Here is a 26,534-nt window from a genome sequence, read left to right on the forward strand (position 1 = left end):
CCGGGAACTAGGCGATGTGGCTGGTGGGTCGGAATCCAATGCCCCACCTGGGCCGGGAGGAGTGGCGCCGATGCGGTGAGTTGACCTTAGTTGGAGAGGGGTGGCGGGGGGGATCTCTGTACGCCTGTGTGTGTGTGCGGTGGCGGGGGAAGGGGTGTCTCTGTATGTGTGCGTGCGTGTATGTGCGCTTGTGTATGCATGTGCGTGTGTGTGTCTCTGTGTGCGCATGCGTGTTTGAAAGCAGGGGGAGGTGTGAGGTGTGGCTGTGTGTGATTGCGCTTCCCAGGAGACAGGAGATGGCCACAGCGTGCGCGTTCTCGTGCACGCGGCCCTCTCCGATCCGATTTTTCAAGATGCGCGTGGCCATCTCTTGTCTCCTGGGAAGCTGAGTCAGTGACAATAGGTCTCCGGCGAGACCGCGCTTTCACGCGGGTAACGCCACGAGACATCAACGGCAGTTAAGGCTGTAGAAAGCCAGATGCAGGACTTGGCCAACTCAATGTAGGCCGAGAAGACGGCACAGAAGACTGCAAAGAAGTGACTCCAAACCTGGGGGAAAGTTCAAATCGATGCGGTGAAGGTCCTGGATGCCAAGATTGAGCATCTCGATAATCTTTTACGAGGAAAGCAGCTGAGAGTACTCCGAGTCTCATCATGAATCCAGGCTGGCACTTTGAGAAAAATGTAAAGTACAGCAGAATTTAACTTGGTTGGGAAGGAGATCGAGAACTCCTACCGTTAGTGGCGCAAATGTATACACCTCCCCACAATACTTGGAGAAACAATATGGTCACTGTGGGAACAGAGATGGTGAACTTGGAAAATGTGAACCTGCGCAAAGAATTATCAGCCACTATCAAAAAATGCACAGTGATGATGGAGGAGGATCAGCTACTCTATTTTCCAAGCTAAGCCCAGAGATGATTTCATGCACTTTCATGCAAGAGGGCCTTTCTGGGGGTGAACAGAAACCTGGCGGGGAAGGGTATTGTGGCTTTGACAGGTACCTGGCGAAGTTTGAGGTGGAACATGGGGGGGACAAAATATGTGCTATCCCAGCAGACTGATTCATCAAAGAGTTTCTGAGAAAGTTTGTAATTGAAAGTTTGTCCCCTAAATGGGTGTGTACCCGACTGCTTATAACACTGGTATCTCAACTTTTTACCATGACCCTAGTGTTATGCTATCCTAGCGTGTCCACAGAGGCATAGGCCTATCTCCAGTAATGCAAGGTCCAGAAACTGTTTGGCGACTTGGAGAGATTCACATAGCTCTGGACTACTATTACTGTCCCATGTGCATCACATAAAGCGGTGCTGGCAGGGTACCATGTTTTGTCAATCTTTAGTGAGACCAAACCTTATGGTTATAAAGGGTGCGGACTTCTGACCCCTCTAATGTAAAGTTCTGCTATTGTGTGAAACCCAAAATCTTGCTTTGACATTCCTTCTCCATGTCGACCGAGTGTATGTGTAGTAAGTGTGTATCACATGTTTGGTAGTAAGATTCAGTGTGTGGTATAAGCCTGAGTTCTGGGATGCCCTTGGGTTAGCATAGCACAAGATGCAGGAGGACAGCTTCCCCAGACAGTGAAGCAGATTGCCTGCATTCTTGTGGATGGAAGATGGGAGGGTCAGGTACCAAACTGAGGGAGGATGGAGACAGGGCTCAGTTAGAAATTGAATGAGGACCTTGATTGGAAAGGACTGCTGATTTAGTAGGTACCAGAGTAGAGAGGCGGGACTTTAGTTTCTGTTGTTCAAGTTGAGGAAGTTTTTAGGTGTCTGCATGCCAGGCAGTTTTGCAGAGGGTAAGGGACAATACCTGAAATCAGCACAACTGCTAGAGAAGCAGGAGATCTACCTGCCTAGCTTCTAGACACCTGCCTCCCTTGCTTCAGGGGAAGGAAGGAGAGTGCTAAGGCCATTAATGAAGAGAAAATGTTCAGGAGGAGTTTTCCTGGCATGAGCAACACCCAGAGACTGCTAACTGCACTTAGAAGCGAAGACATAACCAAAGCATTTCGTGCAGATTCTCCAGCAGCAGCCCCTACAGTCGACCGGGTACATCAATCAAGCCAAGTAGTCATTCTGTGCAGTCAAACACCCATGTGATGCTTGAAGTCTTGGTCCTATTGCAACCGACCCTCAGGAGGATCCCTAGGAGAAACTGCAATTGCTGTTAAAGCAGATCACAGCTCAGGGACCACAAATGCCTAAAGGAGCAACCCTTCATGTGAACCAGGCCAGAGTCCACACCTACCTATAACATTCCTGTAGGCTGCATAGGCCAGGACAGACACCTACTGAGCTCCTTCCCTGTCGCCAACTTCAGTGCCAAGTTAAATTGATTGGGTGAGCAGATAACGGAACATTTCACAAAAGGCTGAACTAAACATGCAGATTTCTGCAGCAGAAATAGTGACTGTTACATAAGCAATCCCGTTAATTTGGGTACGTTCATTGAACTGAACTACCCCGAATGACTAATGGCCTAGTGAATGGCACATGTGCTTGTAAGGGCATTAGAATGTAAGATCTAGACACGAAAACCACTCTCAAAACGCCACACAGCTGGTGGGCTGCTTCACTAGACATCGTACTCGGATTTACGACCTTGCAGCTGAGCCCTATTGAATACTGTCCTATTAGACTCTGCTGTGATAATAAAAGGCTTTGTTTCCACCAAAAAAAGTATATGGTTTGACAAAGCATTTATTGTGGTTGTTGGTTGAAAGTTGAGTTCTGAGATCTTGCCCCCGACCCCAACACCATCTTCCAGACAAAACAAACCCCAGGACACAAGTTGCAAATGACCTCAACCACCAGAGTTGGGGCCCAGTAGCCTGTCTGCCCTGCAGCCCCCAAATGTACCCTACACACTGAACAACAGCTCCTAGTCCTTTACTCATCATCACCGTTATGTACAAAGTAAAACCAGTATGAGAAGTGTGGCAACAAATACAAAAGCTGAAATTACCATGAACATGGTCTTGGCTTTACACTAATAACGAGTTAGGTTTTCCAACATCTGTTGGAGACGTGCTGCTGGGCATTCTCTTAAGAACTGTTTGGACACAGTTACACAAATCGGAAAAGGGAATTTGAGGGGGAAAAGATAATCATCAGTTAACATTACAATAAGTAAAAATGCTAGTAAGAAAAGCAGAGCATTAGGAAAATCTTAAATGTAGACCTCCAAGGATGTCATAGCAAAAACAAATTATTCTTACAAGCCCAAAACAAAGTTAAAACAACACAAGCATTCAACTTGTGCGCACATTTAGCTGTAGCAAAAAAAAAACAAGCAAACTCACCGCCGCAGCCCGGCTTCAACAGGAAGCCAGGCAACCTTTGTTGGGACGGGGTGGGGCCGGACAAATACAGGAAGCAGACGGGAGTCTACCCCACGCTCCTGTGCCCACCGGAAGATTTGCGTCTCAGCTAGCGGGGCTCCCGTGCTCGTGGAGAGCCCCGCGGCCCCCGCCTGTTGCCCAGAATGACCCGCTGGCTGCCGAGGGACACGCAAGAAGAACCTGGTGAGTGGGGTGTGAGGGGGATGTGCGCGCGCATGTGTATGTGTGCGACGGCGGGGGTGGGAGGGGTTCTCTGTATGTATGTATGTGTGCGTGCATGGGCGCTCGTGTGTGTGTCTCTGTGTATGCGCATGCGCATGCGTGTGTGGTGTGTGGTGTTGGAGCTTCCCAGGAGACAGCAGCTGGCCACAGGGAGCGCGTTCGCGTTCGCGTGCCCCGCTACGATCGCCTTCTCGGAGAGGAAATGCGCGCGGCCAGGTGCTGTCGCCTGGAAAGCAGAGTCGCTCACAATAGGTCTCTGGCGAGACAGCGCTTCACGCTGTAATCGCCACGAGACCTAAAACGGAAGTGTAGCATTAGCCTTATATACTCCAACTTGCTTTAAGGTGGATGCTCTTGTCCATTGCAAAGACAATTGTCACTTGTTAGTTTACTTGGCCTTTTGCTATTTTTGCATTAAATGTATGATAGATGTGTTGGCCTCCCGGTGTGTTGTGTTTTATTTTACATATCACAAGAGATGACAAGGAAAATGACAGTCCAGTATACACATTCTTCATATAAATCAACTAACAGTATACTGTTCTGGAGGTTCAGTCCCACATACATTATCTCTACCTGAACGCAGACACCCTAGGAAGCATGTGCTTTTCAAACCAGTTGCCCTCCGACGGGCGTCCTCGCTATTGGATAAGTAAGTATGTCCTGAATTTTAGGAGGGTTACCGTATCTAGTGCACTCTGTTAGGCAGCGCTCACCTGTGGTAGTAAGATGGTAATAGGCACCTTATCACCTATGCCCGGTGCAGGGCTTTGAGTTACAGAGCTCCTCACGCTGTGGAGAAGATTAGGTCACATGTACCCATTTTCCCATATTTGGTTCTGATGAAATGCCAATAGATTGCTCCATGACTACACAAGGCATGAAAAAAGTTGACCTGAAGTATAGACCCCAGCTTACCAGCAGGTCCATAGGTGATCGATACTTTCACACAGTAATAGGGGCCATTAGTTCCTCAATTTCTCTGCCACTGTTTTTAATCTCAACATAGAGCAGGAAGATCACATTAACTATATTGTGGCAACTGGTCGATGGTTGATCTTATATTCAGACTTCACTAATCTCACATCTTATGACACAACATCCTCTGTCCTACTATGCTCATCCGGCGTACTTAATAAAAGATCTTCGACAAAATGCCCTCTTGTGGTGTCCGCCAGGCATTGTAGCGCCGGCCTGGTGAGGAGTGTAGCCCAATGATGAAGCATGTCACCTTCAGGTGAGTGAACGCAACTTGTCTTAAGAGCACATGCTTCCTAGGGTGTCTGCGTTCAGTTACAGATAATGTCTCTGGGACTGAACCTCCGGAACAGTATACTGTGATTTGACTGCTTTATTTTAACAAATGTACATAGCTGATATTGGCGCTTGATTGTTTCACAAAAATGATCCAATACCTGCCTCGGAGCGCACTTCTTACAGACGAGTATGGGGTTATCATGTTGCTGCTACAAGCTCCTTACTTGTGCGAGTTATCGGGAACGATGCAGGAGGCAGACCCAAACCAGCCACACATGGAGATCAATGACAAATACTGAAGAATTAACAGAGCTTCCAAACTGGTGACCATTACGTAATTGACCTTAAAAATATAAGACACGTTTTTAGTATTCTGATGACTCATGACCATAAAAAACAAAGGTTATAAATTAAATATTGTGTCAAATACTTAAAAAATGGAACTGGATGTGCTGAATCGTATGTTGCCCCAGGTCATGCGTGACACCTTCCGCCACTATTGCTTATGGGACTTGTAGTTTTGTTTTTCTCATTAAAGGATGGGCTCTAAAGTCCCAGTATTCTAAGCGATGTTGGTCAAAATCAGAGGCCTGACGGAGGATGAAGCATGACACTGCTCTGCTTAGCAGTGAGATGAATGACAGTTCCCCAGCCCTTCCATTCTTTGACCTCCAGAGGCTCGTCGGCCATTCATACTTTTTTTGCAATGAGAAAGAAACATTTATTGCAGCTTGTGTCAACTAAAGAGATAAAACCCTTGGGTGTGTTTAATCAACTACTGACAAACATGAACAATCAAGAACATGTGTTTCTGGAAAACTATCAAGCACCCGATCAGAATCAGCCGCCCTTCACACCCAGGAATTCTTGAGGCTTTGGAGAGGGTGAATTGCATGTGGTATAAGAGGAACACTACTTGACTCAAAGCTCACTTCTCATGGATGTACTGAACTGCCAGCTTCACCACACACTTAGCCAGCTCTTCACCTCCTCCTCCTCAAACTGTTGACCAGCTATCAGGGCAAATGAGCCTGCAGCAAAGCCTCGCTGGCTTGATTCCACACAGGACCAGGCAAGGTGGTCAACTCCATACTCCTCCAAGTCAGCAAGCACTCTGGTAGAGCCAGTCCTAACCCCACATGAATATTCCCCATCACAACTATTTTAATGGTACTAATGTCATATAGTTACTGCTTACCTATACATCGTGTTAAGTTAGCATGAGCTTATTAAATGTTTAAACGCCATTTTGCCTTTTGCTGCTTTTGCACACGACGCATAATTGTTATTTTAACTTTCAACCTAGAAGAGCGTTGAGATTTACATGAGAATAATATGTTATTGCTCTGAAGTTATGTTTCTGCCAAATGATTGAGTCAAAAATTTAAAGGTTTTACTATGAAGTACTGAAAGAGAAATCATGAAGTTTTTCAATATTTCTGAGTCTGCCATAGTATACAGGCGCATTATTTCTCTACAGCAGCAAATCGTGTATGTGCCCTGTAGAAAGCACATTTGAATGAAACATGGAATGCATTGCAGCCAAAAATCTATACAACAACATAGAGTACAAGATAACTTTATTATGTTATTATTCCAGCAGAACGAAATTCCATTCCTAATGGGTACGTCATTTTAAAGACAAACCCAGGAAAATGTGTGGTCAGTGTTGTTCTTCTGCCAGTTAAAAGACTATCTCCATTAATGTGTCAGGAAATAAAATACTATGAGAAATCCTACTTGTTGGCAGGGTGCAGTCTGCCACTGTATTGCAGGTTACTTCCAACATAAGCTGATGTATACATACACACTGCAGGGTGCTGCCAGCTATCGGGTCTGCACACAGCAGTCTGGAGCCACCCAGGAAGGAGGTAAGCTCTACATTTCATCTTAAGCCCTTAGGTTACATTCACAGCCTGATGGGTCCGGAGAACTTTATCTACGCTCTAACTGCGCCGAGCAGATAGACTTAGACCATCATAGGCTGTGTTGTGTGCTGGGTGATGCCTGGCATCTTATTATCGTTGGCGGGAGGATGAAGCTCTGATAGGAGCTGCTACAAGAAGAGCAGAGAAACAAGACCACAGATCGCCAGAGAGCGACAACTGTCCAGAAGCTGAAGAAAGAACTCTTGAACAGCAAACCTCCTACACTCTGGAGATTCTCCAGGGTAAGCAAATTATGGTAATGAAATGCAAACTGCAGCATTAAGGTCACACACTACAGCATCATTCCCTTTAAACCAAAGGTAACAGCCTACAAGAAAAAACTAAATAAAAAGCAACAAAACTAGAAAATGCTTTTCTAAATGCTGCAAAAGAGAAACAGTTAATACAAATGAACAATATTAAACGTTGTTGGTACCTTAGTAATGTGCTTACTTCTGGGCTTCACTCCATCTGCAGCAATAACGCTCTGAAAAGGAGAAATTACTGCTGTGAGTCTCAGAGTCTTCAGTATTACTGGTCTCAGTCACGAAGACTTTGGTGTCGGAAGATAACTTTCTCTTATTTGGCTTTATTGTTCCACCAGTCACGCCATCGCTTTTAGCAGACACGCTACTGTCGGCAGCATTATAACTTCAGACAGATCAGCAAAGCGGATATCACCACTCACATTCGGTGAACAGACTCGTCTCTGCTACATACATCCACTCTGTTCTCAAATTTGCTTGGGGCTGTCAAAATGCAAAGAGCTGCAATATATTCGCCACACTTTCCTGACTACCTTGTTTTAAAAAGTTGTCACATTCAAGCGTGATTCTTGGTTCGTTTGCAAGCTGAAGTTTTTTAGAGGTTCTATTGCCACACAATACTCGTCCCATATTCCAATTTGTCTACATGGTGCTTCAACCCTGGTAGGTTATCAACTGCCTGTTTTGCAGATAATTTTAGATAGTTTCTGTAAGCAACTAAATTATTATTTGCGGTAGATGAGGAACAATCAGAACCATTGTCAGAGTGAGCTTTCAAAGCCATTCAATTAACTTAGGATCAACCCCCTGGTACCTAAGCACCGAACAGGCAGGCTTAACTTAAGGTAATATGTAAAATGTTTATGCAGAAACCAAAAAAGTAAAAGTCAAAATACAAAATAATAAAAAACCCAAACCGAAATAGAAAAATAAAGTAAAATGTATTGAACAAAATGACACTAAAATGACAAAATCCAATAAGGGGAATGAGATATGAACTGTAACGCCAACTAGGTTTCAGGGGTAAAGTGGCACAAACAAGCAAAGTCTTAATCTTAATTTGATCATAGGGAAGTACACTTTTGCACAGCACTCGCCACTTTACTTAGCTCTTATGGACCTGTCCTCAGCTTTCGATTTTGTCAATAGGTCCCGTCTATGGTCCATCCTTTTAGAATATGGACTGGATGAGGCCCTTGTTCATTTTTTGGCCTATCTCCATACGGACCTGAAAGCGAGTGTCAGGATTGGTGGTGGGGGAGAAGTTTCCAATGACATCAGTGTAGACAGAGAAGTCAGACAGGGGTGTGTTCTGGCCCCTTTTCTATTTATCATATATATAAACAATTTACTGATCACACTAACTAATGATGTTACCAGAATTCAAGGCAAACCTCTCCCAGTGCTTTTATACACAGATGATGCGGTTTTAATTGGTCGTACACCAAATGCACTATGCACTTTAGTTCGAGGTTTCACAGATTTTATGTCCGGCCTAGATTTATGCCCAAAATTTAATAAATATTTTATAATGCCTTGTGGGCCAAGGAAATGTCCTTTAAATGTTATCTCTGTGGGCGACCAAAAATTAACTTGCACTGCTACTTTACCTTATCTGGGAATGGTCTTTGCTGCGAACGGCACCTGGTGTGAACACTAGGCATATTGTAAAAGTAAGTTCTCGAGGGCTTTTAACTCAATCCTCAGTCTCCACCGCCCTAAAAGATGGGGAACAATTCCAGCCCTTTTAAAGATTTTTAAGATCCTGTGTGTACCAATAGCTACCTATGGGGCAGAGGTATGGAGTGTTGCCAAATGCTCTTGCGTCCAATCAGAGGAAAATAGATTTTGTAGAAAACTTTTGGGCGCTCCAATCTCCACCCCTTTGTACATATGTCAAGGTGAACTGAAATTAGGATACATTGAAGACATCATAAGGGCCCGCCCTGCACTATTTTGGCTATCCATAATGAAGAATCCCGAGGCTTCTCTCACAAGGGACATAATAGATGGTAGTCTTCGCTGTGAGAAAGGGATGGATATTCCATGGCTTCCTGGAGTAGTCACGAGTCTGGAAAGCGTTAACCTTGGCAGACTGTTTGCTAATTCGAACACATCTGTATCAATGGACAAAAAAGTTTTAAAGACAGCATTGTACCCACTTTATAGCGCGGAAAGACTAGAAAGGGAATTGAATAATCAAACTGTTGCCAAATGTATATCCATTGCGTACCCTGAGCATTGTCTTCCAAGTTATATTGCACTACCCATGTCCCAATGGGAGAGAGGCCTCCTATTCCGTCTAAGAGATGGGAAAGTAAGATATTTGCTTTGTTTTCCCTATAGTTATAACGCAAAACGTGACTCCCTGCTATGTCCATGTGATGGTCACAGCGGTCAAACACTTTTACACTTTTTATTCTTAGGTAGATACTATATGAAATATGCATAATGGTTGCTAATTCCGTATTTTTAAAAAATTTCACCTATTGATTTAACAGACGCTCTTGACTGCAAATTTAAATTGGACAATGTTGAATTGATCTTGCGCATTGGCAACTTTTTGAGAGTAGCTACGGGTGCACGGAAATCTATGTGCGATCTATGAAGTCATTTGTATTGTACTATTCACAATATGCGCTTTACCTAGGTTTACTGTATTTTGCTACATTATGGATTGGATATTGCTATCTATTTATTTTATTTTTCTATTGGTTTTTATCCTGTACGTGTGTTACTTTTATGGATATGTTGCGATACCTGAATAAAGTCTTTTGGATTGGGATTGGATTGCCTACTTTCAGTCCTCTCATTCTTGAATGGGATTAGAAGGGTTTCTTTAAGTTAGCTGCTGCTTATGGCTTTCCCTGACAGTGCTCTGTGGATAACTCATGTTCCTGCAGCTAGCAGATAATTAATTTCCAAGTTTGGGGGCTCTCTGAGAGGCACAGTGACAAGGGCTGACTCACAACGTTTTGTGTATTAAGTTTATGTGCAGGTCAATGGTGTAACAAAACCTGAGCCCTACTCCACGCTCCCCCCCTGCAAAAAACATGGACGCCCTCCTTCCCCCAGACTGTCAGGACCTCCCAGGCCAGAATGAATTAAATGAAGGGTGTTAAGTATTCATATTGTAACCTGGAATTGCATATCGTTTTGTATTATCATGCTTCACATTCTTATCATGGCAAAGTGCAATATTGTTCTAAACCTTCTTTGTCTAAACAATATAGCAATGTAACTTGCTTTTTATGCGCATACTTTCATTCACTGCTCTGGGTAAAAGCAGCTTGTTCTGCTAATCCTTCCCTGACTTTCCAGAAGTGTCGGAGCAGACAGGCTCGTGGAGTTATTCTTGGTTACTGAGTGATTCAGTTACATTTTTGCAACATTTCTTCAGTGAGTGTGTTTATTCTTAAATGCATTGTGACAAGAGGCTCAGATAAGATGTTTATGTATTTGTAAAGTGCATAGCCCAGACTTTGCTGCCCCCGGGAAAATGTTTGTGAGTACCCGCGATCTAGATCAACAAAAGGCAGGAGTAGTTAGACACGAGGACGAAACAGAAGCATGCATCTCTAAAAGGCACAAACAGGAACCAATGAAAACAAGCATTGGCATAGCCAATAGGTCGCGTCTTGGGACCTTATAAGTGTTTAGCTATGCAATAGTTGATGTTGTTGTATCAAGGATATTGTGCGGCATAACTAAACACTTATAAGGTCCCAGAGGCGAGACCTACTGGCTATGCCAATGCTTGTTGTTTATGTTTAGCTATACAGTAATTAGGTGTTCAATCTTTCTATCTCATTGCCTCACCTGGGGTTTCATACGAGTGCTGTGCTCCCTGCTGTGGGTCTGGCACCCTCGCTGGTCCTGCTGAGCTCTCCGAGGCCTTTGTGTAAACACTAGGACTGAACTAAAGCGTGCCTTAAATGAACAACTGCGCATGCGCTGAGGACAGACACGGTCCACCGCTGATTAAAACGGGCCTGTATATGAGAACTGCGCATGCGCTGAGGACAGACACATTCTTCCTTGGCGGAGCGTGAATTAAAGCGTGTCTTAAATGAACAAGTGCGCATGCGCTGAGGGCAGACGGCGCAGTTAAAACAATCCAACTCGTTGAAAGAACGATGTATTCATTTACTTCACAGCAGAGGCTCCGACAGCACGGAGCGCAGTAAACGGCGACACCTGTGGCTCGTCAGCTGACAGCTCAGCGCCAGTACATGTGGGACGGTGTCCTCGCAGGGACACGAGGAAGCAGAAGAATGACAGTGACGCCATGAATGAGACACACGGCGCGCGAGGCGCCTCGAGGTACAGCACGCGCGGAGATGGATATGAGTGCAGAGCTCCTCGGGACGGCTCCTCCATGGGGGGGTGGGGGTGTTTCTCCTCGTTCTTTTGAAGGGGGCACTAATAGGGGTATTCGTTCTATTTTGAGTCGTTTTCCGTCTGTTTGGAGCCTCGCCACTACCCGCCACTTCCAACCGCCATCAGCCCAATGAATCCCGGTCTAGCGCAGGAGAGCGGCTCTGACGACTTGTAAACATTGAATCGAGTAGTGGAGGTGGGAAGGGCGGGCGCCGCATGGACGAAGCTCGAACCATAGCTTCCCTGTCAGTGAAATCCTTTCTTTTCATTCCCGCTTCACCTGCAGGCGTCGCCAGGAGCCGGAGGCCCATTGGGTGTTTTAACCGTAATACTGAGTATTAATGATGTCTGTGCTTCTGTACGGTTCGGTGTTTACTTTAACACTCCTCTCGTCCCTCAAGTATTTATCAGGAGCATTCTGGAATCCTCTGTGTCTTCCTTCGTCACATCCGTTCCAAGCGCGCGCCAGGCGTCCTCACTGCTGTCTGTGGAGCTTCGCGACTCCCTCTCCTCATTGGCGCGCGCTGTCTGTGGAGCTTTGCGACTCCCTCTCCTCATTGGCGCGCGCGGTCTTTGGAGCTTCGCGACTCCCTCTCCTCATTGGCGCGCGCTGTCTGTGGAGCTTTGCGACTCCCTCTCATTGGCGCGCGCTGTCTGTGGAGCTTTGCGACTCCCTCTCCTCATTGGCGCGCGCTGTCTGTGGAGCTTTGCGACTCCCTCTCCTCATTGGCGCGCGCTGTCTTTGGAGCTTCGCGACTCCCTCTCCTCATTGGCGCGCTGTCTGTGGAGCTTCGCGACTCCCTCTCCTCATTGGCGCGCGCTGTCTGTGGAGCTTCGCGACTCCCTCTCCTCATTGGCGCGCTCTGTCTGTGGAGCTTCGCGACTCCCTCTCCTCGTTGGCGCGCTGTCTGTGGAGCTTCGCGACTCCCTCTCCTCATTGGCGCGCGCTGTCTGTGGAGCTTCGCGACTCCCTCTCCTCATTAACGCTCCCTGTCTTTGGGAAGAGACCGCCCTCCTAATCAGTGTAGATACTTCAAGAGGACACACGTGACGCCGACCCGCGTGCCTCTCAAGCTTAGCAATCACTGCAGTTTAACATATGACACTGGGAGGGATGACATAGATGGCAGCCTTTGAGAGAGACTAAGAGAGCCCGGAGTTCGTCCTGGCACAGCTTTTTCACGCTATTGTAGGGTGACCAGATTTCCAAAAAAACAAAAAAAACTTTTGCAATGCAATGGGTCTCGCATTTGCGAGAGTTTAAGCTATTGGCATTGAATGAAAGAATGAATGAATGATTCAAGATTCAAAGATAGCTTTATTCGGTATTTGACAAAAACCATAAAAGCAAACATAATGCATAGTACAGACAAGAAAACACGTTAAAAGCTTACTCATTAAAATTCGTTATAAAAATAGACATTTCATTATACTCACAAATAACCAAGTCTTAAAAACCGTTAAAACATTTCATAAAATTCATTGAGTTCAATAGGTAAATTCATTTAATTAATACATCGGTTGTGATAAATATTTCATATTTGTGTATTATTTGGTGTTATTATGCACAGGATAATACTCATTTAACCTCAAGCTCCTAATCATTGCGCATGGTTCCTCTACATTTTATGATGAAAGACAGAAATTTTATCACCGCTACAATAGTAGGCTCGTCTTGGAGCAAGTACAATCTAAGCAGGGCAGATTTACAACTTCTCAAACCCCATGACTTTAACAGTGGTAGCAAATATTTTTTCCTCCCCCACTGATAGTACTTGCAAAAAAGAATGCAGTGAATATTAGACTGGGTGGCTAAGCCATCACACGGGCATTTTATCAGCTTCACAGACCAGTCATTTGGGGCAGGGAACGTTATTAGCCTAAAGAAGGATTCCGTCCTCATTCTTGCCAAAAGCATTCTATGATAACACGAAAAGTTTGGCGCCAGATATGGATGAAGGCCTTGGTCATGGAGAATCTGACGATGGGCTACGATGGTGGATTTATTCCCATCTAAATAATATCTCCTCTCCTCCAATAAACCGAGGCATGCCCCTTTTAATGCTTTTTTTGACATTCGTGAGCATGATGTTGGGTTAGAGTAAAAATCTGGTTGGCCAATAGAGTTCAGAAATTTCTTAACATAGGCCAGCCACGGCTGCTTAAAGCCCGCGGCTTGGTCCAGGCAATCATAAATTACTTCCCTGTTGAAGGTCGTGTCCTCGCATGTCCAAATCTTGTACCACAGCATGACTGGCGCTATCTTTATCAGATCACTGATGTGGGCTCTGTCAAGTTCATTATGGCATATGGTAGTGGATGTGGAAGGCGGGACTGCTAAAAGATACCTCAAAAAGGCATTTTCCACCCTTTGTATTTGGGTGCTGTCTGCCAGTCCCCAGATCCCGGCCCCATAAACAGCTGTAGACACACATTTCGCTGCATAGATCTTAAGTAGTATATCTACAGGTTTCCCGCCCAGTCTTTTGGCAAATTGTTTGACCGCCCCAATCGTGCGGGCAAACGCCATGTTCCGGGAGGTGATCGCTGAGGACCATGTGCCCCTATTGTTAAAAATGATGCCCAAATAAGAAAACGTTTTAGTCATAGCTATCTTTGTGTCATTGACGAAGGTTTTGCAGTCTGGGATATTTTTCCTGGTAGTGCATGACATTGTAAAGGTTTTCCCCACATTTATTTTTAGGCCTCTAGTGCTCATAAAGGTTGCAAAACCCGTTAATGCCTTCTGGAATGAATGAATTTTTTATTTATTTTGCACAGTTACTTAAAATCATTTGCAATACTACTTGTATGCCAGTTATAAAAGGTTAAAAAAAACAGCGGTTTATAAAAGAAAACATTTATATACAACAGTCTCGAGGCAATTAAAATACGATAAATATGTGAATATTTATGTCTGTCCATTGATGACATCACAAGGGTCAGCCAATACGTCTTTTTTACTAAGTTTCTTGTAATATTTGGCCAAAATGTAAAAATGTAATACCTTCTCCATCTGATTTGATGGGGGCACATATTACTTATTCTGTGGAGTTAACTTTGCATATTGCATGACCGACCCGTCTTCTTCCGCAAGCCCTTTTCGCAGCTCTGCCATATAGTTCCCAAACCTCGCCAAATCTGCTGGAAGAGAGCAAGAGAAAAGTGCCGCCACCGCTTCTTTTACTGTCCAAACCCCGAGCCGTAGCCAAATTTGTTTTAAATGAGTCTGACTGGGGAGAAGCATCACAGGGCAGCAGCAAATCATGTGTAACAGAGATTCGTGTTTATAGTTGCATAGTCTGCATCTTGTTTTGTGTTCAAGGGACTTCCATCCAGGATTTAGTTCCTTAATTTGAAGGGGCACTAGTGGGGCACTTGTCTGGCCCATATAATGTTTTAAGTGCTTTCCTTCCCAGCGCTTGGCTAAGGTAGGACTGGATCTTAAGCCCAATGTATGATGTTGCCAATTCGGGTGGCCCTCTTCTTGACGCATATTCTGCTAGACATTGTTTGTTTATTGCATTTTTGATCGCCATATAATTTACTGATCCCTCCTGCCAATTTTCGATTGCTAACCCCAAGGTTTCCACTGCTGTTTCCTTGTAACCTTGCCACGGGTTAGTGGTCTCTCTGCAAATTGGATTGAGCATACTTTTTAAACTTCCGGCTGGAGCTGTTAACACCTGATAAAAGTATTTTATATGTGTTCCCAGGCATTCCTTACTCTGTTGCTTTAGGCCAAACTCCAATCGAATTAGACTGTTACGAGTGTGTTTCGGAAGTTTAAAAATACGTTTGTAGGCCTGGCATTGCACTTAGTCCAACATTGCCTCCATTTTGCCTGGGAAAGCTTATTGTGCATAGCCTGCAGATGCCCTAATTTTTGCTTGTAATACTTTCCTAATGGGTGCTGATGTTGGACTCTGCATGAGCTCATTGAGTTTACAAATCGAAAATATTATTGTCTGTGCTCTAGCCGTCATTTTGTGCCTATGTACTGTTGCTTTGCCAGTTTCAGTTAGCCAACATCCAAGATAATTATACGAACGCGTGGTATTGATGATCTCTGTACCCACGTGCCATTTCAGTGAGACTTTTTGGGGAAAGTGGCCGAAGACAACTACTTTAGTTTTTTGAGCATTGATTATAAGCTCATTGGTTTCATTGTACTTGGTTAGGGCATCCAGACCTCTTTGCAGCCTGATTTTTGTGTTTCGTCCATTACCACTAAATCATCTGCGTATTGTCGAATTTGCAATTTGTTTTTCCCGATTTTCGGTGTTACAAGGCTAGCATTCAGAAGCTTCTTCCCCAAGTCTGCCGTGTATAAATTAAACAGCGTTGGGGCAAGTACGCATCCCTGTTTTAGTCCGCGATTTGTCCGGCACTTCTTTGATATAGTGTTGTCCGCTAATTTGACTTGGATCCAGGTATGGCTATAGAGTGAAATGATGGCGTTGAGGAGCCCTGCTGGAATATGCCTATTGCTCAATTTTACCCAGAGCTTATGTCAGGGCACCACGTCGAAGGCGGCTGAATAGTCAACAAGTAAACAAACAAAATGGCCGGACAGCTTGTGTTGGGATATTAATACAATACCTAGTACCATAAATTACCAGGTTGGACAGACGTGTGTCTGAAATTACTTTTTTTATTTTATAAAAAGTTTTTAGAAAAGAGTTTTTTTTAAAGCGTCAAAAGACACAACAAAACATTCAACAAATTAAACCAACAATACATTCCATAAATGAACACAATAATACAGATGAATGGAATTTCCAATCAATGAAATCCAAAACAAAAAACATTTCATGGACAACTGTGATATGCCTACAATTAAGTAGTCTATGAGGCACCAATCCTAGATATAAAACAAACAAGTGGTCTAACAGTATGAAACACTGGCCTACTTGTTTAGCGTCTGCAAGAAAATACCAAGTGCATTTCTACATCTAGTACTACAACAATAGGAATTACATGGAGGCCAATTTGCGATTTACACATGCATAAATTACATTCCTATTGCGCCTTCGGACATTGGTATCTTGCAGGGAAGAACGTCGACACGTTTCGAACCCGAGTGTATTTAATGGGTTCTCATCAGGACATGAATTGGGGGGTCGTTGTCACTACAAAATAATTACAAACATTGTTTGTTATACTCCTTTTTCTCCCCTGAGGCGGAAGCCGGGGGCCCTTGAGCACTCTTGCTCCTCTTGAATTGCAAAGAGAACAGGATTTACTGAATGCAACAGCTTTACTTTTAGAAACTGTAAATATTTTAATAGGTCGATTTTAAAGATCCTGTTTGGCCCTACCTTTGGTGCAAGAATTACGTTGCCCAAAGCGGCCTCACACCCCCTCCTCAGCTCGAAAGCCTCGCTAGTTTGGGCGCTCGGCGCTGAATTCATTTTGGGCGACATCTTGGGTAGGGGTAGGATCGCGGTCTAGTTGATCGGCGACCCCGCCCTCCCAGGATACAAAAGGAGTCCCTCCTCACTTGCTCGAGGTATTGTTATACTCCTTTTTCTCCCCTGAGGCGGAAGCCGGGGGCCCTTGAGCACTCTTGCTCCTCTTGAATTGCAAAGAGAACAGGATTTACTGAATGCAACAGCTTTACTTTTAGAAACTGTAAATATTTTAATAGGTCGATTTTAAAGATCCTGTTTGGCCCTACCTTTGGTGCAAGAATTACGTTGCCCAAAGCGGCCTCACACCCCCTCCTCAGCTCGAAAGCCTCGCTAGTTTGGGCGCTCGGCGCTGAATTCATTTTGGGCGACATCTTGGGTAGGGGTAGGATCGCGGTCTAGTTGATCGGCGACCCCGCCCTCCTCACGCCCCCTACACTGGATATAAACATCAGAGTCCCCCGTCCGCGCAGCGGGCGGGCGCGCCGGCGGCGCGCCGAAGGCGCGCCAAAGGCGAGCCCGTCTGCGCCCGTCCGCGACCGGACGGGACCAGGGGCCATGCCCCCTGTGCGAGGCGGTACAGAGTGTGGCAGGTTGATGAGGTATGATTCTATCACACTAAAAAACGTAATGCCTCCGATCACTCATACCTGTCAGCATTCTGTCCTCCCGGACGCTCCTTCCGGTATCTGTTTACACTGTAAATTTTCACTGACCAGCTATCAAGATAAATCCCCATCTAACAAAACCTACAAAATGTTTCTTTTAAATTGCCGGTCATTGACCAAACATGCCACACAAATGTCTCTCCTGCTGGAGGAACATGAACCAGATGCAATATTCCTGACGGAGACCTGGTTAAAAGACGCCTCTGACATGGATATCACCTCTATTTTGCAAATGGGATATACCTTGCAGAGACTGGATAGATCAGAAGGTAGAGGAGGCGGCCTAGGCATCCTTCTTAAAAATCATTATCTTTGTAGAACCTCATCGGCCGGTATTTCTAACTGTGAGAGTATGTTATTCACTCTTGAACTTTCACCCACAGACTCATTCTCTGGTGTACTTATATACCGCCCTCCCAATCAAATAGGGGATTTCATTGAATCACTCCAGTCAAAAATAGCTAACTCTGTGGTTAGTAGATCCAATTTCTCTGTATTAGGAGATATAAATATTCACTTAGATGATCCTAACAATTCCATGGCTAAGGCATTTCTGGACAGTATGGCTGCTCTCCAGATTACACAGAAAGGCTTTGTGCCTACGCATGAAAAGGGCCATCTTCTTGACGGTGTTTTCAGCAATGATAATAGACTGGAAGTAGGGACTCCATTACCTCTTACCTGGACAGACCACTATCTAATACCTATTCAGTGGACCCCAGCTACGCCATCTCAGCCCTCTCCTCGCACCACCCTTTTTGGAAGAGATTGGTCCAAAGTCTCCCCAGACCAATGGGCCAATTTACTTTCGGCCGCCCCTCCCCAAAGGGCAACAGACCCTGCAGCGCAATATGAGAATTACATCAAATGGCTGTGCACAGCCCTGGACTCTATTGCACCTATCAAAGCCCTTAAAGAAAAAACTAAGTCCAAGGAATCACCTTGGTACACTCTTGAACTTAAAGAACTAAAAAGGGCATGCAGAAGATCTGAAAGAAACTGGAGGATTTCTCGTAGTAAGATAGACAAAACAACACACCTTGAGGCCATTAAAAAATATAAATTAGAAATTAGACGAACCAAAATTTTATACTTCGAGGAAATTTTTTTAACTGCCTCCAACTCTTCTAGAGAAATCTTTCAGATAGCAAAATTCCTGGTTGATGTCCCCCTGGTTCCTGCTGACCCAAGCACAGCTCAGGCCCGCTGCGAAAGTCAAGCTGAGTATTTCTATAGTAAAATACAAAAAATTGCCTCAGCTTTTAGCTCACCTAATCTATCCCAGGATATGGGAGCCAGCTCATCTAATGTCACGACTCCAACATTAAATGAGTTTCCACTGCTGGATGAGAACTCACTTGGGACTATTATGATGAAAGTGAAATCAGGATCTCCTACAGACCCTGCCCCTCCCTATCAGTTAGTAAAAATTGAGCACATTGTCAAACCTGTTATCCTCAATATACTAAACTCATCCATTTCCACAGGTTCTGTACCCACCGCATGGAAATGTGCACAGGTCAGGGCTTTGCTGAAGAAACCCACCCTGGATCCAGGTAATATGGCCAACTATCGGCCTATTTCCCTCCTTCCGTGGATCAGCAAACTCTTAGAAAAACATGTCAACTCATCTATTACCCAATTTTTAGAGAACCATCATCTTCTCCACGATTCCCAAGCGGGCTTTCGCCCAAAATTGGGAACTGAGGCGGCCCTCCTGGCGGTAACTGAGCTGGCCAGGAAGCAAATGGATCAAGGCGGCACTACAGCAATTATGTTGCTCGACCTTAGTGCCGCCTTCGATACCGTTAATACCAGCATTCTTCTTCACCGCCTCAATCGGATGGGAATCTCTGGGAAGGCCATGCATTGGCTCCAGTCATTCCTGGAAAATCGATCCTTCAGGGTAGTTGAGGGTACCATTCACTCAAAAGTCTGGCCCTTGGATCAAGGTGTACCTCAGGGCTCTTCATTGAGCCCTACCCTTTTTAATATTTACATGCAACCGTTAGCTGACATAGTGCACTCTTTCGGCCTTGATATAATCACCTACGCCGATGATACACAATTAGTGGTATCTATGAACCAGGCAGACTCTTCCTCATCCAACTTAAGTAACTGTTTGGTAGCGGTAGCTCAGTGGATGGCCACCTCGCATCTAAAATTAAACGGCGAGAAAACTGAGCTCATGGTGTTGGGCAATTCAACCATTCCCAGCCCTCTGTCAGATTGGCCACCGTGCATGGGTCCCATACCCCAACCAAAGTGCCACATAAAGAGCCTAGGCATTTGGCTAGACTCCAATCTCAGCTTTATGCGGCAAGCTACCACTCTCTCTGCCACATGCTTTGGACTAATGCGTATGCTGAGAAAAGTGTTGCCCCTTCTCCCCTTTGAAGCCCGCAGAATAATGGTTCAAGCCATTATTCTGTCCCGCCTAGACTACGGGAACTCGTTATATCTAGGTGCCCCCGCATTTACAATAAAAAAACTACAGGTGACCCAGAACGCTGCAGCCCGCCTCCTGTTGGGCCTCAACAAACGAGAGTCAGCCACCACTGCCTTGAAGAAACTGCACTGGCTCCCTGTTAAGGCCAGAGTGCTGTTTAAATCTCTTTGTCTTATGCACAAAGCTATGTGGAAGAATGCCCCCACTATGATTTGTTCTTTGGCAATACCCTATCTCCCTCACAGATCCCTAAGATCCAGCACTGCCTTTCTGGCTACTGTTAGCAAAATCAGACGGACCAGATGGAGCGGACGCTCCTTTTCTTGGAATGCCGCGAAAGAATGGAACTCTCTGCCCACCTCCCTTCGCAGTGAGCCTAGTCTTTTAAAATTTCGGAAGGATCTGAAAACTTATCTGTTCATTTAATCCCTTCCCTTTTAGTATGACGGTACTTAGCGCTACGAGGCCTCCGGGTTGTTTGCGCTTTATAAAACCCGATTAATAATAATAATAATAATAATAATAATAAGTATCAGAGAAAGACTGATCCCAAAAAGCTTCTCGCTGAGACTCACACATAAAAAAGATTTCAAGGTACCTTATTGGCTGGGGGGTTGAATCACTTCCCTGCAATCAAAACAGGTATAGATCTACATTAAAATCATGCCTCCACAATGTCTCTCACATTAAGCGGGTGGACTGCCGCATCCAAAACATACCTCAATGCTGCGCCCAAGACAATCACTGGGAGGGGTGCCGGCACACGTGAGTTAAACAATGTTCCGATCGAAAAAGCTGAAAAACGGGGGATTCCTATCAGTAAACCACATCCATTATGTTAATATGATGGACGAAATTCATACTAGATTGGGTCCTACCTTCATAGAACGGGCATGAGTCCCTCCATAGACGCTTGAACAAGCGGCGGCTGCCGCCTGAACTCGTGCGCTGTTGGGGCAGAGAACAAGCATTTTAGTGAAACGTTACGATCCCCTTCTTTTTGGTATGAAAGAATGCATGAGCATTGTATTTGGACTTACTTCTCTGTGGCGATTCAAGAACGTAGAAATTAGGCACCCGGCTCCGAGTAAACAGACCGTTAGTAGCTGGAGGGGGCGTGTCTAAGGGTATTTATACCCGCGCCCGGCGCGGTGCGGTGCATCATGGGAGATGTAGTTCTCACAACATCTCGCATCAGTGGCAAAGAGTTTCGTGTGATGGAATAGTCAACAAAGCACGCAAAAACTGGTTTGCTGGTTTTACAGTTTGCCTGCTGGCTAAGGTATGACAAATCTACGATGTTGTTAATTGTGGAGCCACCCTTACGAAAACCTGTCTGATAGTAGGGGAGGATTTCGTTCTCTTTGATCCAGTCGTTTAATTCCTTCAGCAGGGTGCTGGCATAGGCTTTCCCTTCGATATCCAAAAGAGCGATGAGCCTGTAATTTTTTGGGTCTGTGTTGTCCCCTTTCTTAAAGATTGGATGCAAGTAAGACCCTCGCCATGAATCAGGTACTTTTGCTTTTAATCTGCATTCAATGAATAATTTAAAGAGTTCTGCCCCAATAGACTGGATCTTCTCTAAAGATGGCCCCTGGAAGGCCGTTGGGCCCCAGAGCCCCGTCTCTTCTTATCTTTTTTATGACATGTTTGACTGTGGTTACATCTTGGTCTTTGCCGGGTAGTCCCACTAAGGTCTCCGTTTCCATGTCTTCACTAAATGCCCATTGGGCATCATTGTTTTTATGATCCATAATAGCTCCTTTTTCGGTGTAGATTGAAGCAACGTGATTTATCCAAACGTCAGCATGTACTGAGTTTTGCCTATCCACTTTGCCTTTCTCCAAGTTTGCAATATATTGCCATAGTTAGCGCTGTTTTTTGGGTTTTAAGAGCTTGAATATTGTAACCGAGTCTTTTTCTAGTTTTTCCTGTTTAAGTGACCATAGTAAATGTCTTTTCTTCTTGGATAGGTCTTTACATCTCTCCCTTGTTTCCTGTGTTCCTCTGATTTTGTGTGTTCTTTTTGCCCTTTTTAGCTTGCTTATTAATGCAATTAGATTTGTGTTATGTCTAAGGCAAGGGGTGTGTATTTTATTACCCGTTGCACTAACATTAAAGTTGTCGATCAGCTTGGCTTTTAGATTTCCGATCCACCATGTCCAATTTTCCAGAGTGGGTAGGGTCCCCGAACCCTTCTTTTGATTTTTTTATCCAGACGTTCAGTCGCTTTACTTTGTTCTTGTTCCATTTTATTCTTTTAACTAGAGAATGTTCTTCTATCCCTGTTGACTGTGATACTATTTATGTTTTAAAAACCAACACGTAAATAAAAGGCATTGCCTTTTACAATGCCAATAGCTCAAACTCTCGCAACTGCGAGACCTGTTGCATTGCAAATGCTTGTTATTTTGAGAGGTGAATATATTATTTTGGTTACCTTTGATCGTCCACGTATCCTCCAACCCCAGATCCTCTATATATCTTTTCATCCATACTCTCATTTTTTGGAGGTTTAAGGCTTTACCTGGTGGAGATCTATCCTTTTTAGGGTCTAGTAACAGGTTAAAAATCCTCTCCAAAAATAATTGGAACAGACACTTCTATTAGTTGAGAATAGAGAGCTTGTAGTGGGGCTGGGGTATCTGTCTTTGGACCGTAATATCCAGCAATAGTGTATAGGTTTCCATCTATTTTAACTTTAACTATTGCCCATTTTCCCTTTGGATCTGTTAACTCTTCTATGATTGTTGCTTTTGCTGATTTTTTTAAACCGGATTGCCACACCCTTAATGCAACAAGATTGATTGGTGCCGACGTAGCTGTCCACCCACTTTTGGAATATCATAATTTTGTCCCATTCTGATTTCAAAAGGTGTGTCTCTTGTAGAATTATGACCTCACTGTTCATGATTTTTAAGTATTCCAATATTTTATGCTTCTCTTCCTTACACTGAGGCTGTTCACATACCAAGACATAATGTTCACCATATTACTGACCCTGTTGTTGGTCATGGACTTTCTTGATCCTTACTGTGAAGTCCATCCTATTGACCCTATTTCGGATAGGGTTGAGACCATGTCTTCCCTGATAATTTGTACATCCGACAAGAATTGTTTTGAGTTTTTTCCATGTGCTCCCTCACCTACTGAAAAAATTGTACGTAAGTTGAGTGCATCGTTCCCCACCTGCACCTGGAGAACCCTCCCTGTTTCCATTACAAATCTGGTTTGACCTATTCGAGGGCCGCTCTCTCTAGGCAAGGATCTTAGTACATAATTATTTTACCCCAAAATATTCCTCTATTTCTGTTATGATTTGAATTGCTCTATAGAGTTTCCTACCTCTGTAGACTCCTGATATTGTGCATCTGATTTCTCCACATCATTTTCAGTATGGCAGGGAATCTCATCTGAACCGTTGCTCCCCGTGCCCTAAGTTCTTGCATATATTTGCCAAGCTCCCAATGCCTATCCTGTGTGGCTCTTGATAGGTGGGATCGTATTCTGAAATCGTAATCTCTTTTAGTGAATGTGCCTGCTTTCAAGGCTTCACTCAAGATTTTTTCCTTCAGAGTGTATGTTTTAAAATTGATCAGAATTCTCCTTGCGTGTTTTCTTAGTTTCCCTATTTTGAATGTCTTCTTCTAGTGTTTTATCATCCACCCCAGGGATGAAGTCTTTCATATGATTCATCATAAAGTTCTTTATATTTTGCCCTTCAAATTGTTAAAATGTAAAATCTGATTCTCTCATTTTTTAATGAAGCTATGCCTCATACATTTTTCACCTTAGCCCTGCTTCCAGCCCGGCTCTATCATTGACACATTTCCAGTGACTCAATCTTATCTCTTAGCGCCTTCTCTTTTTTTTTGAGGTGTAAACTTCTCCCTGACATCCGCAACCTCTTTTCAAAGTTTTCCTACTGTTGCTTCTACCACAAGTACTCGGTCCATTCATGAGTTTACTTTTGTTTCAAGCACCTCGCATGTTGCCTGAATCTTTTCTTGATTCCTCTCTGCTTTGGCAGTTTTCTCTCATCTCTTGAATTAGGGATCCCAATAGGTTGCCCAGCCCTGCTTGTGTGCATTGTTCTGGCATACCGCCTGACGTACTACCTGGTGCGTCCTCACTGTTGTCATTTTGAGGCGTGTTGTTCTGGAGTATTGCATTATTTGCTTCTGGACCTTTCTCCGGTCTTCCCTGAGGGGGTGTTGAGGGAGTCACAATCACTTCCTTTGGCCCTTCCATAGTTAAAACTTGAAATCTGTTGTACTTGTCTATCCCACCGCTCCTGGGTAATTGTGCTACACCTTTTATATCTTTGACACTGTGGACTCTGTTCCCACACTTCTCCTTAGATCCCCTAGCTGTTATAGTGGTGGGAGTTTGTTTGTCCTGGATCTTAAAAAGGGAGCGAGTAACCTTAATTTTCCCTCCTTGTCAGTTGTGCTGGGAGGTATTTTTGCCCTCTTCTGTTTTCACAGTGGTTGTTGGCACAGTTATCTGAGATAAGTGCTATGCGGGGGCTCTCGGGGCGAGTACACTTCTCCTACCCTCCCCCTGCTCCTCACCGGTGTCATACACACCTTCTTCTCTCCCTCATGTATTTCCTCCATGCTGTTTTTTCTAATGTTCAAAATGTAATTTAAATTAATATCAAAGGAAAAGAGAGGAACAAGGTATAGACTAGTTCACTTCCCCGTAGCAGTATAAAGATAATCAACAGGAACTAGCTATATGTATAGGAACTCTTGTGGTGTAAGTCAGGGAAAAAAACAGGAAAAAAAACATTGGCATGACTACACAAAAAGTGAGGACAAGAATTGTGGAGCACCGCAGCACTATTCGGTGAAAAAAAACCCAGCAAGCTGATGGATCACTACCTACAAGAAGGGCACACCACAAACGACATATTATGGACAGTATTCAAATTCAAATTTTATTGTTAAACTGTACGATTACTTAAAATCTTTACAGTATAAAACACAAAGAACATCTCCCCCCCCACCCCCCCCGGCACGCCCATCTCCCAGTAAAACCATATGTACAACATTAAGATAGAATACTGACTGTTTTTACCACTTTTTTTCCAGTCAAAGTTCTATTAAAAGAAGAAAGAGTTTTGTTTAAACCTTGACTTCACGCCTTCTAGAGTCTAAGGGAAGTGTGGAAGTTCGGCATGATCATTCACACTGCACGGCCAGTTGACAGTGGATGGGTGCTTCATTTGACCCGTGTCCAACCCTGATTTAATTTCTGGGTCCAGTAGTTCCGGTAACTTTACGGGAAATCCCTACAGTAACTGTAAGCTGACATCGTTAGGGCACCAGATGGCGCCACTTGTGCAGCGTCGAGACCCTTAGGATCTGTGGCCTTTTGGTGGAGGTCGAGTGCCATTTTGACTTGATGAGTGAACTTGCCGATCCTGGCTAATAGACAGGTCGTAGTTTCTGAGAAGCACCAGTCCGTGGCCTCTCTGCATGTTCTATGGCCTAGATTCCCTAAGGCCGGGCGCAGCAAACGATGACGGTCGCTGACCAACATTGTACAGCTACACAGCAGGTGTAACCAAGACTCTGCGGTAGTTGCATAATCGGCAGTCAATGGCACCGTCCGTTCGTGCCCATTTTGGGTTAAAATCCGCGATCATGAGGGCCAAGAGGCGCAGAAACAGGATTTTCTTTCTCGCATGGGTTGTTAGTGAGTCTTGCAGGTATGGCTTGGGTTTGACCAGGAATGTAGGACTTATCCAGGGCCAGAGTTAATGGATTGTGCCGTAGCGATAAGCGATCAAGCTCGAACGAGATGGTCTGGACTTGGCGCTTTACGACTTGGGCACAAGCAGAGTATGGAATTTCGTGAAGGGGCAAGCTCTTACCCTCGATTTCCAATAAGTCCATGCTTTGTGCCACCTTAGAGTTCCATGGGGAGCCAATTTCACCAAATATAGTTTTTAAGAAGTGCTTTAGGGTGTTTTCAGGCGCTTTCAGTACTCTGATATAGTATTTTATCAAGTCCCCCAGTAGTGCCAACTTGGGTCGTTCAGGCCTATTTCTAGCCTAGCCTGTTGTTCCTTGCCTGTCTAGGGGCCTGTAGCACCATCTTATAGGCTTTCGCCTGGGCTGCGTTGACTACTTTCTCGAATGCACCTGGGTAGGCAATGTGGCCATACGTAAGGTAGGGAATCAATTTTGCCCTAAATACTGTCAGTGTCGGTTCTACTGAGGGACTGGCCAAGCGGTAGCTTAAGCGTCTTAAATACAGAATTATTTTGTTTATTCTTGGTTTTAGCTCCTTTAGGTGTTTTTCTGCAGTGGCCCTCTCAGACACCCAGACGCCCAGATAGTTGTAGGATGAGGCAGTGATGATTCGGTGCTCCCCCAGGAACCATGTTGCTTCTTTTTTGTGGTGGTATTTACTGAAGATTACTATCTTGGTCTTACTCACGTTGATCTGTAGGTCATTTTCCTTTTTGTATATTGCCAGGCTGTTTAAAGATCTCTGGAGTCCCACCCTAGTGTGGTCCATGACCACTGTGTCGTCAGCATACTGGAGCGTACCCAAGGCCAGCTTCCCCAATCTTGGGGGTACTAAG

The 26,534-nt window shown here is 44.6% G+C and overlaps 2 protein-coding genes across 6 annotated transcripts in view; one reads left to right on the top strand and one right to left on the bottom strand.

Moving 5' to 3' along the window:
* Positions 1-10,940, bottom strand: part of LOC144756309 (uncharacterized) — a 48,281-nt gene extending 37,341 nt beyond the window's left edge. The window contains exons 1-3 of one of the 2 annotated variants that reach the window (XM_078646133.1): positions 10,848-10,940; positions 7,199-7,249; positions 5,059-5,177 (exon numbers count right to left, since the gene is read on the bottom strand). The gene's annotated coding sequence lies outside the window, so the exon portion shown is untranslated. Of the gene's footprint in view, positions 1-4,992; positions 5,178-7,198; positions 7,250-10,847 lie in introns of both variants that reach the window. The other variant, XM_078646046.1, reaches the window with a different exon arrangement.
* Positions 10,941-11,141: 201 nt separating this feature from the next.
* LOC144756937 (uncharacterized) overlaps positions 11,142-26,534 on the top strand; it is a 120,769-nt gene continuing 105,376 nt past the window's right edge. For all 4 annotated transcript variants that reach the window (XR_013595592.1, XM_078646357.1, XM_078646365.1 and 1 more), the window contains exon 1: positions 11,142-11,351. The gene's annotated coding sequence lies outside the window, so the exon portion shown is untranslated. The remainder of the gene's footprint in view (positions 11,352-26,534) is intronic.

This window comes from Lissotriton helveticus, chromosome 1_1, assembly GCF_964261635.1.
Source record: "Lissotriton helveticus chromosome 1_1, aLisHel1.1, whole genome shotgun sequence".
Lineage (NCBI taxonomy): Eukaryota > Metazoa > Chordata > Amphibia > Caudata > Salamandridae > Lissotriton > Lissotriton helveticus.